This window comes from Cupressus sempervirens, chromosome 3 (genome assembly GCF_028749045.1).
Source record: "Cupressus sempervirens isolate cs-2001-9-10 chromosome 3, ASM2874904v1, whole genome shotgun sequence".
Classification (NCBI taxonomy): domain Eukaryota; kingdom Viridiplantae; phylum Streptophyta; class Pinopsida; order Cupressales; family Cupressaceae; genus Cupressus; species Cupressus sempervirens.
This window is the reverse complement of record NC_143120.1, coordinates 161,389,808-161,401,465: the sequence shown is the minus strand read 5'-3', so window position 1 is coordinate 161,401,465 and position 11,658 is coordinate 161,389,808.

The window sequence follows — 11,658 nt, the reverse complement described above, 5'->3', positions numbered from 1 at the left end:
TTTATTTGTCATATTGATGGTTCTCTAAAAAATTAGCCTATCAAACCATACAGTCTTACAACTTTTTAACTTGTCATATATGGTTCGAAAAAGCAAAAATGACCAGCAAAAATGGCCAATATAGCCATCAAATTTAGGCCTATTTCTCACCATCTGATTGTGTCTTAATTCACGATGTTTCTACAATCTGATTGTGTTTTAATTCAAGATACTTTGAATACGATTTTTTGTATTCGTTATATTATGCCTAGCTATTTTCCTTCTGTTTCATTTATGATGTTTTGTTTATGCTAGAACTTTATTTTAATAAATAATTATAATATTTTTCAATTTTTTTTGTTTGGTTTAAAGTCTCTTTGTGGTGTAATTTTTTATAGTAGAAAGGTAAGAGGTATTTTTTAATTGACAATGCACATAAAATATTATTGAGAACATGCAATTAGAAATTGAAGTAGGTGATGCATATTTCAGTATTCATTTAGGATGGAAGCAAGGTTTGGTAGTTCGTTATAGGATATACATTTTTAGCAATCATTTGAACTTAATTGGTAATTAATATTTTCTATTAGATTTAAGTATTTTTTCTCCAATTTTAACTTTTAATTTTTCTAGTAAGATTTTTAATTTCTAAATTGATTAAAACTATTTCATTCTAATTTGATTGGTTGGTATATTTTGACTCTTATACAAACATATTCTCAAAAAGATGGTTTATATATAAAATTATATGTAAAACACATAGAACTTATTTATCAATATTTAAAAATTAAATAATTGATAAATGAATAAAAATATAACATTACAACTAACTTATAATACTAACAATAATTTTATATCATAAATTTAAAATTATTTTTAATTATGAATATTTCATTTGAAAAATATTATTTTTCTAATATATAAATATGTACATCTCTTTTAAAAACTAAATAATAATATTTTTATATAAACATTTATCTAATTTAATAATAAAATATTAATACAATGACTCAATTATTTTCTTATAACTATTAAAAAAATTAATCTTTATACTGTACATTATAACATATTATAACATAAGATACATCCTTTGTATTTCAATTTTTCTTTTATATTAATTTTATATCATATCAAATATTATTTTATGTAAACTTTCTTTTTGATTTCTGAAAAATCAAACCTTCTATACTGCTAGTTGTAAATTTAATGTAATAAGAGGAAGCCTGAAAATTTGTGTTGGGTTTCATATCAAATTTTCAATAAATAAACAACTACTTACTCTAGAAAATCGTTATGATTATGTATATTATTCAATATTATGTATTGTCATAATTAGATCAATTTTTTTGTATGAATTTTTTTACAATTAATCAAACAAATGTTATTATACCTTCTCACAATGAATGTACTTATATTTAAGTTAAATATATATATATATATATTAAGTGTTAAAAATAATAGATTTCTACAATACATACAATGTTACTATTATATTTCTAAAAAAGAATATTTGTGAATTTTGAACATCAATATGTTAGATCATATTCCATGATCTATCATCAAGATTTGATATCAAAATTATAGTGTAAATTAACAATTTTCTTCAAATTAAAATAAAGAATTGTGTAAATACATGATATCTTATATAAATGAGTGTCGGGTAGTGGCTTGTATTTCTTGTATAGTTTAACTAAGTAAAGTAGAGTTAAAGTAAAAATTTAACAATTATAGGCAAGAGCCTATAATGCAACGGTAAATTGCGAGCCTACAATGCAATGCAAAATTGTGAGCCTACAATGCAATGCAAAATTGTGAGCCTCTCATTGAGAGGTCTTGGGTTTGAATCTACTCGAGATTAATACATAATAAGAATAATAATAATAAATAAACTAGGCTTCAACCAATTACCTTAATAATATTATTTCATTCATATTTTTACAATGAATCTTTTACATAATTATTTTAAAAATATTTTAAAATTGTCACAAGTACATATAAATATTTAGAAAATAATATTAATTTAATATAAACATATTCGTACTTAAAAAAAATTCCTAATTTATAAAGTTACTATTATAAATGTAGTTTTGTTTGAGTATATTAACTATTAGAAATTATTCAATTTCACATTTTATTCAAATCCTAATATTTCATCCTAGAATACAGATAGTGCTTCCTAGAAATTCACTCCTATAATACACAAAATATATGCACCAATCAAATTACAGTAAAATAATTTTAATAATTTTTAAAACTTGAAATTTTGGAATATAAACATTTAAAAAAGTAAAAATAGAAACAAAAATACTTAAATTCAATTGGTTGAAATAGAAAATATTAATTGTCATTAAAAATTAGTGATTACAATAATATATTACCTAAGACAAATACACTAAATAATAAAAAAGATTTTTATATTCTTAACACCTTCCATATGAATCATATTCTTATGTATGATATTTTGGTCATTATACATGAGAACCAAGAACAATGATGGTGTAGAATTCCTTTAGCCTTTGAAAGTTATAAAACATTTAACGAGCACTTGCACTAGGACACGGTGCAAGTTTATAGCCGATAGGTTTGATAGGATTTGAACTTCTACAAACCAATATACATTCATATGGTTTCAAGAAAATATGTCATAAAACTTACACAAAATTATTACCTAAGTTAATCCCACAACGGTGAAAGCTTTGATAGAGATAAATATAAAAGTCATAGTTACTAGTTCATATTGAAGTACAATTTAGAAACGTGGTTCAAGATTGTGACATAGCTACAAGTTAGAATGAATTGGTAACGGATGGTTATTGTGAATCCTTTCTTGAAAGTGACTTGTTCTTGCATTCTTTAAATTATTGGATTGCCCAAATATAGAGGGAATTTGAAAGGTTTTCCATGATGCTACTCATTTTACTTCATTCTTACTCTTAAAATAGAAAGTTCTACAAATTTTATAATATAAAATTCATAAGGACAAATATCCCTTCACCATGCTTTATCCTATAATGTGCTTTTACATATTACTAGCTATATATACCTCTATATATATTACGCCGAGAGTAATCGTTCTCGAGGCGCCTATTTTTATTTAATCCCAAAGTTATTTTAATTGAAGTTGGGATTAATGAAAATAAAAATAGGCGCCTCGAGAACGATTACTCTCAGCGTAATATATATAGAGGTATATATAGCTAGTGGCAGTCGCGACGCAATAGGAAAAATATTTACTTTTTATTTTTTATTTTGATAAGATTACTATAAAATTGTTAATTAATTTTTAATTAGAGTTGTATGAAGTTAGTATAAAATTATGCTTCAAAATATTTTTAAAAATTTAATATAAGGAGTTTAATATAGATTAAAAATATATTTTTTATTTTTGGGATATTGTAATGTAAAATGTTATAGTCATACATAGATATATGGTTAGGGACAAAGTTACCATTATAGTTAATGTTAACCTTAGGGATAGAATTAGGGTTAGGGTTAGCATTAGAGTTAGGGTTGGAGTTAGGGTTAGGGTTTGAGCTATGGTTAAGGTAAGGGATAGAGTTATGGTTATGGTTATTGTTAGAGTTATGGTTATGGTTTAGATTAGAGTTATGTTTATGGTTAAGGTTAGGGTTAATGTTATGGTCATGGTTAAGGTTAGGGTTAGAGTTATGGTTATGGTTATGATTAGGGTTAGTGTTAGGGTTATAGTAAGGCTAACATTAGAGTTATGCTCATGGTTAAGGCTAGGGTTAGAGTTATGCTTATAGTTAGGGTTAGGGATAGGATTAGAGTCCAATTATGGTAGAGTTAGAATTAGGGTTAGAGTTAGGTGTAGAGTTATGTTTATGGTTAAGGTTAGGGTTAGAGTAATGCTCATGGTTAAGGTTAGGGTTACGGTTAAGGTTTGAGTCAAATATTATTTTAAATTTAATATAAGGAGTTTAATTTAGATAAAAATATATATTTTATTTTTGGGATATTGTAATGTAAAATGTTATAGTCATACGTAGATATATGGTTAGGGACAAAGTTAGGGTAAGGGTTTGAGCTAGGGTTAAGGTTAGGGTTAGGGTTAGATTCTAATTATGGTAGAGTTAGATTTATGGTTAGAGTTAGGGTTAGGATTAGGGTTATAGATAGGATTAGAATTAGGGTTAAGATTAGGATTAGAGTTAGGGTTAGGATTAGGGTTATAGATAGGGTTAGGGTTAGGGTTAGGGTAAGGTTCTAGGTTAGGGTTAGGGCTAGGGTCAGGTTTAGGGTTAGAGTATGAGTTAGGGTTAGAGTTTGAGTTAGGGTTAGGGTTATAGTTTGAGTTAGGGGTAGACAGAGCATTATAATTTGGGTTAGGATTAGGGTTTGAGTTTGAGTTATGGTTAGAGTTAGGGTTAGAGCTAGAGCTAGAGTTAGAGTTAGGGTTAGAATTAGGGTTAGTTTTAGGGTTTGAGTTACCAATAGAGTTAATTTTACAATTGGGTTAATGTTAGAGTTAGGGTTAGGGTTAGAGTTTTGAGTCAAGGTTAGGGTTAGAGTTAGGGTTAGGGTTAAAATTAAAATCCAATTATGGTAGAGTTAGATTTACAGTTAGAGTTATGGGTAGGGGTAGGGTTACGCTTACAGTTAGGGTTAGAGTTAGATTTAGGGTTAGGGTTAGGGTTAGGGTTAGGTTTATATTTAGAGTTAGGGTTATATATAGAGAGAGTTATATCAATGTTAAGGTTAGGGTAAGGGGATTGAGTCAGGGTTAAAGTTAGAGTTAGGGTTAGGGTTAGGGTTTCAGTCAAGATTAAAGTTAGGGTTAGGGTTAGAGTCTAATTATGGTAGAGTTAGATTTACAGAAAGAGTTAGATTTAGGGTTAGAGTTAGGGGTAGGGTTAGGGTTAGGGTTAGGGTTAGAGATAGGGGTAGACAAAGGGTTAGGCTTAGGCTTAGGGTTAGGGTTAGGGTCAAGGTTAGGGTTAGGTTTAGGGTTAGAATATGAGTTACGGTTAGAGTTTGAGGTATAGTTAGGGCTATAGTTTGAGTTAGGGGTAGACAGAGTATTAGAATCCTAGCTACGATTAGGGTTAGGTTTTGGGTTATGGTTATGGTTACGGTTAAGGTTAGAGTTAGGTTTAGGGTTATAGTTATAGTTAGGGTTAAAGTCCAATTATGGTAGAGTTAGATTCAGGGTTACAGTTAGTGGTAGGGATAGGGTTACAATTATAGTTTGGGTTAGGGTTAGGGTTAGAGTTAGAGGAAGGGTTATATTTAGAAGTTTTCTTATGGTCACAGTTATAGTTAGGAGGGGAGTAAGGGTTGGGATTTTAGATTATATTTATTATTATATAAGGTGCCCTATATAATAATATGTATATTCCCACGCTCATGGATAAGGTTAGGGAAAGAAGTAGGACTGTGGTTATTAGTGTTACATTTAGAATTTCATTTAGGAGGGCATTGTGTGCTATTTTTTCCCCCTATTCAATCCATCACTGATGTCTGATCTGAGAGACCTTAAATGGGATAGGTTCTTTGTAGAGGGTTAACATCGCTAAAGTTGGCAGCTAACATTTTGTGTTGGCTCGGTTTCTTCATTGACCACGCTGGATCATTTTTTCTTGGTCGGGTTGATTCATGCTGCGAGATTTGATAACTCTTATTTCTTCGCGAGCTATCTTCCCATCTTCCCAAAAGTGCAAGATGTTGCCATGCATTCCCATTCTAACGTTTCTTTATATGCTAGTGTCTTCGAAACACTCTAAAGCCTAGAATTGCACAAGATGCTGCCATGCAGCTCCATTCTGATGCATCGTCATGCTACATTGTTTCTTCAATTCTCTGAAGCCCAAAATTGCATCATGCTACCATGCATTGCCTTTCCAACATTTCCTCACTCCACAATGCTTTCATGAGTCTTTAAGACCCAAAATTGTGCCACATGGAGGGGGTTCACACCTTTTGTGCTATCTGCTTCGTTTGTTGGGAGGAATCTCTTCACTACATCTTAGTCATCCATTGGAAATAAAGCCAATCTTGATTGACGAATGTGACTTAATCCTTCATTGGGAGGAGTTTCCTCGTTGCATCTCAGTCATCCTTTTTGAGGGGGGAATCTACATTGACGGTTGCGACTTAATCCTTCATTGGTGAGGATTCATGATGCATCTATGCCGTCTATTTCGAGAGGAAGACCTTCATCGATGACCATCATTCATTTTTGGGGAAACCAAATTCCCCCTTGGGATCAACCTTGCATTTTTTGTGGGAGGTTAAGACATCATGTTATCTCTTTTCATAGTTTTTTGCCAGCGACATGAATGTCTTTCCTCTTCTTTCCATGAGTCTCCATTCTAGCGCCTCCTTAAGCTGCATTGTTTCTGCAATGCTCTAAAGCCCAAAATTGCATCATGCTACTACATGTCACCTTTATGACATTTCCTCACTCTGTAGTGCTTTCGCAAGGCTCCAAGACCCAGAATTGTGCCATGTAGCAGGGGTCCCCACCTTTCGTGCTATGGTTACAATTTAGATTTTAGGGTTATGGTTAGAATCAAGGTCAATTCTAGAGTTTATAGAATATTTAGAGTTAAGATTAGGGATTAAATATACATGAGGGTTAGCATTGGGTTGTATGATAATTATAGTTAGGATTATAGTTAGATATATCATTTAGATTAGGTTTTAGTCAAGGTTTAATTAGACTTAAGATTAGGGTGAGGATCAAGGTGAAATCTATATTAGGGTTCATATCATGGTAGAATTGAAACTAATGTTAGGGTTAACATTGAAATTATGATTAGGGGTAAGGTGAAGATTTATATTTGGTCATGATTGTGGTTTGTGCTAGGATTAGGGTCTAAGCTATGATTAATTTTATGATTGTACCTTTAGGGTTAGGGTTTTGTTTAAGTTTATGATTATGGTTACAACTATGGTTTATGGTTCAAGTTTAAAGTTGGGAATGTGATTAGGATCAGGGATTAGTAAATTTTTTAAGAGTTCGGTTATAGGTTTACACCATGGTTAGGACCTTGGGACTCGATTTAGAGTTTAATATCATGGTTATCCATATAGGTAGGTTTAGGATTTTGATCAATATTTTGGATTTTTTTGTTACATTATGGTTAAGGGTTAGATTTTAGGGTTAGGACTATAACCAATATTAGTGTGTAGGTTTTTGGTTTAGATTATGGTTTGGACTGAGATTTTCGTTATATCAATAGGGATATGTTTTAGTGCTATAATTATAGTTTAATGTTGGATTATAGTTATATTGTACATCATTGTTGGGGCTAGGGCTGAGGTAGGGGTTGTTGTTAGGGTTAACTAAGGATGACAATTAGGATGGTTTATCTTTTCAAGTAGAAAAAAAAACTCATATTGATTCAAAAACAAAGAAATTATACTTCGAAAATATTTTTCTATGTCATAATAGATTCATTTATTTTAATTATTGTATTAGTTAATTATTTGTTTGATGTTTCAAAGTAAACATGGCTTATTTTATTTAAATTTAAATAATATTATTGTTTTGAATTGAATTTAGCTTAATTGTTAATGATCATATTTATATTTCTAATATTAACTCCAATTTGATCAAAGACCAAATATATTTTTGGTATTTTTGTAAACGAACTTGCTTAACACTTCCCTATTTCAAAGTTAATAAAATATCATTTCTATTGTCTTAGATTTGAGAGTAAGTATATTAAATAAGTAATAATAAATGAACATTATGATTAATATATTTCTAAAATAAAAATATATTACTTAAAAACTTGTTTACTTTAAATGAATAAAGTACTCATTTACTTGTAAATTTTAAAAATAGAAATTAATCTACATATATATAAAATATTTATTCTTTTTCCTATTTGCATACAAATTAATTAAAATCTAAACTTTAAACTACATAAATATTTTTAAAATATATATCCATCAATAAATAGTTTAGAATAAAGTAAAATCTAAAAATTAGACACATATAGAATCTTTTTAATTTCTATATACATGTTTTTCTAATTTATTTCTACAAACATGCAACTGATATTTCTATTATCTATTTTTTTCCATTCTAAAAAAATCTAGATGTAAATAGAATTTTTTTAGATGCATGCAATCTTTCTAATTTTTTCTACATACATATATTAACATTTCTATTTTATATTTTGTTTTTACATTATGGTTATTTCAATCAAAATATGTAGATGTAAATAGAATTCTTTTCAAAAAAATTTATTTAAATTTAAATAACATTATTGTTTTGAACTAAATTTAGCTTAATTGTTAATGATCATATTTATATTTCTAATATTAACTCCAATTTGATCAAAGACCAAATATATTTTTGGTATTTTTGTAAACGAACTTGCTTAACACTTCCCTATTTCAAAGTTAATAAAATATCATTTCTATTGTCTTAGATTTGAGAGTAAGTATATTAAATAAGTAATAATAAATGAACATTATGATTAATATATTTCTAAAATAAAAATATATTACTTAAAAACTTGTTTACTTTAAATGAATAAAGTACTCATTTACTTGTAAATTTTAAAAATAGAAATTAATCTACATATATATAAAATATTTATTCTTTTTCCTATTTGCATACAAATTAATTAAAATCTAAACTTTAAACTACATAAATATTTTTAAAATATATATCCATCAATAATTAGTTTAGAATAAAGTAAAATCTAAAAATTAGACACATATAGAATCTTTTTAATTTCTAGATACATGTTTTTCTAATTTATTTCTACAAACATGCAACTGATATTTCTATTATCCAATTTTTTTCCATTCTAAAAAAATCTAGATGTAAATAGAATTTTTTTAGATGCATGCAATCCTTCTAATTTTTTCTACATACATATATTAACATTTCTATTTTATATTTTGCTTTTACATTAAAAATAGAAATTAATCTACATATATATAAAATATTTATTCTTTTTCCTATTTGCATACAAATTAATTAAAATCTAAACTTTAAACTACATAAATATTTTTAAAATATATATCCATCAATAATTAGTTTAGAATAAAGTAAAATCTAAAAATTAGACACATATAGAATCTTTTTAATTTCTAGATACATGTTTTTCTAATTTATTTCTACAAACATGCAACTGATATTTCTATTATCCATTTTTTTCCATTCTAAAAAAATCTAGATGTAAATAGAATTTTTTTAGATGCATGCAATCTTTCTAATTTTTTCTACATACATATATTAACATTTCTATTTTATATTTTGCTTTTACATTATGGTTATTTCAATCAAAATATCTAGATGTAAATAGAATTCTTTTCAATAAATCTAGATGTATATAGAATTCTTTTAATTTTTTACATACATAAAATCTTTCTAATTTTTTTCTACATACATAAAAGAATAATTTCTATTTTCTATTTAAAAAAAAAAACTATCATAAAGATTGATAAAAAAATTGATTGCATATGCATTCTTTAGTTTGTGCACTAAATGCACAAAATAAATTGTATAGATTAAAACTTTCCGTGCTGGGCACGGGAATATACAATAGAAATATCAGTTACCAAGAATAGTCGGCCACAAGCAATCAAATCTTAAACTCTGCAAAATTTCTTGCAAGCAATCTTTGTTCTGTCTTCGGCTGAAAAGGAAAAAAAGAATTTCAGATCTGAGATTGTTTAGATTGCCCTATTCAATTCAAAAAGCCATGGAAGTCACCGCAATTACATCTCCAAGAGGCCTAATGTGCCTTGATTCAGTACCCACATGCTTATCTCCACGAAAAACTCTGCACAGGTCCTCCAGTGGCCTCAATTTCGGTCATATGAACAAAATTCTAAATCTAAATGAAATTAATTAAAATTAAAATATAAATCAAAGTAGAATATTATAACTAATTTTAAATTTCAATTTACTTCTACATCTAAATCTAAATGAAAATATAAATAAAAAATAGAAATCTCACCTGCAAAAATGTTACTCCAAAACTTCAATTTACTCCTATTCAAAAACTCCAATCTAATCCTACAATAACCTCCACCTCTTCCTTCCTACAAAAACATAAAATGAAAATGAAATGAGGAGCCTTGGTTTTATAACTTCTGAGAGGCTCCTCATATCCCCCAACAGACGTCTCTTCACATTCCACGAATTTGTTTCAAATTCTCCCACTCCCCGCAAAAAAAAAAGCATGAATGTGCATGCAAAATTATATTTAACAAAAAAAAAAATCATATTGAAATTATTTTGCCCCTATTTTTTCGGGCCCTATTTTTTCGGGTCCTACTTTTTCGGGCCCTACTTTTTTGAGCCTATTATTTCGGCCTCCATTTGGCTTCCTATTATTTTGGCCAGCTATTATTTCGGGAATTCTTTTTTAATATTTAATTTGAAAGTTTGTAACTGCTCCCAATTCTTTTTTATTGACAGGAATCTTGGCATATTCCCGTGCTGGGCATTTGTGCTGCCATTGTATAGAACGCCTCTCGGCGTAATTAATGCAAAGCAAAAAAGAGTTGTATTTTTTTTAAGTATAATTTTTTTTGGTGTGACATCAAGACTTTGCAATGTATGTTATTGTAAGATACTAGTAATAGACCATGTGCTTTTAATTAATAGTTTAATTAATAAAAATTATGTATGGCTTTGCATTCAAAATTTTGACTTGGAATTTTGGGCATTACATACTCAAATTTTACCTTTTCTCTCAACAATTATTTCATATCACTTCCAATAAGACAAGCAAGTGATTACTCAAATTGTCAATATATTGGAAACCACTTTCTAATCACCTCTATCGTCTATATCCAAGGCTCATCATGTTCAACATGAACATGACATGAAAAAAAAACCACATCAATATCATAAGGTATCAAAATTACTTGGTTCCAAGTAATCACATTTTCGCTTTCCACATTATACACATTGGAAAATATTTCTTCAACCATCCAAGAAGGTATAGGTCACATATCCAAATTCATCCCTACTGACCATTTCAATCAAGAAAATAAGTTCAAAATAATAGTCACAATTATTTTCAACAACCACTTATACACTCAACTTGATTTCTTGTTATAAAATCATAAAGTTAAATTTACTCCATAAAAAGATGATAGAAGCCAAGCATCAATTGAACCTTTTGTTTACTTACCATAAGATAAATACATTATTTTACATCACATTCAACCTGATACCATATCAAAGTTTTTATTACTCACATATGTTGTTTCAATTGCAATTCTATGTCATGTACATATGTATCTGTGTGTGTGTGTGTGTATGTATATGTATATGTGTGTGTGTATATACTACACACACACACACACACACACACACACACACACACACACACACACACACATATAGTATGTGTATGTATATGTATGTATGTTGATACATACATACATGCATACATACACACACAGAGATATATATGTACACACACACACACATTTTATATATACTCTAAGTATCATAATGAACTCCTTTTTCATCTTATAGAACACTTATTCCCTTTTTTAGACAATAGACTTTTAGTTATCTTTTAGCTTCATAGAGAAAACCAATCACTATTTGAAGCAATATGTCAAGTCTTTCTATAGGTTGTAGAGAAAGTACTAGGCATTCCATCCTACAATATTTCCTTCAAATGTAAGATCTTTACCTTATGACCGACAAATTATGTTGCACAATAAAAC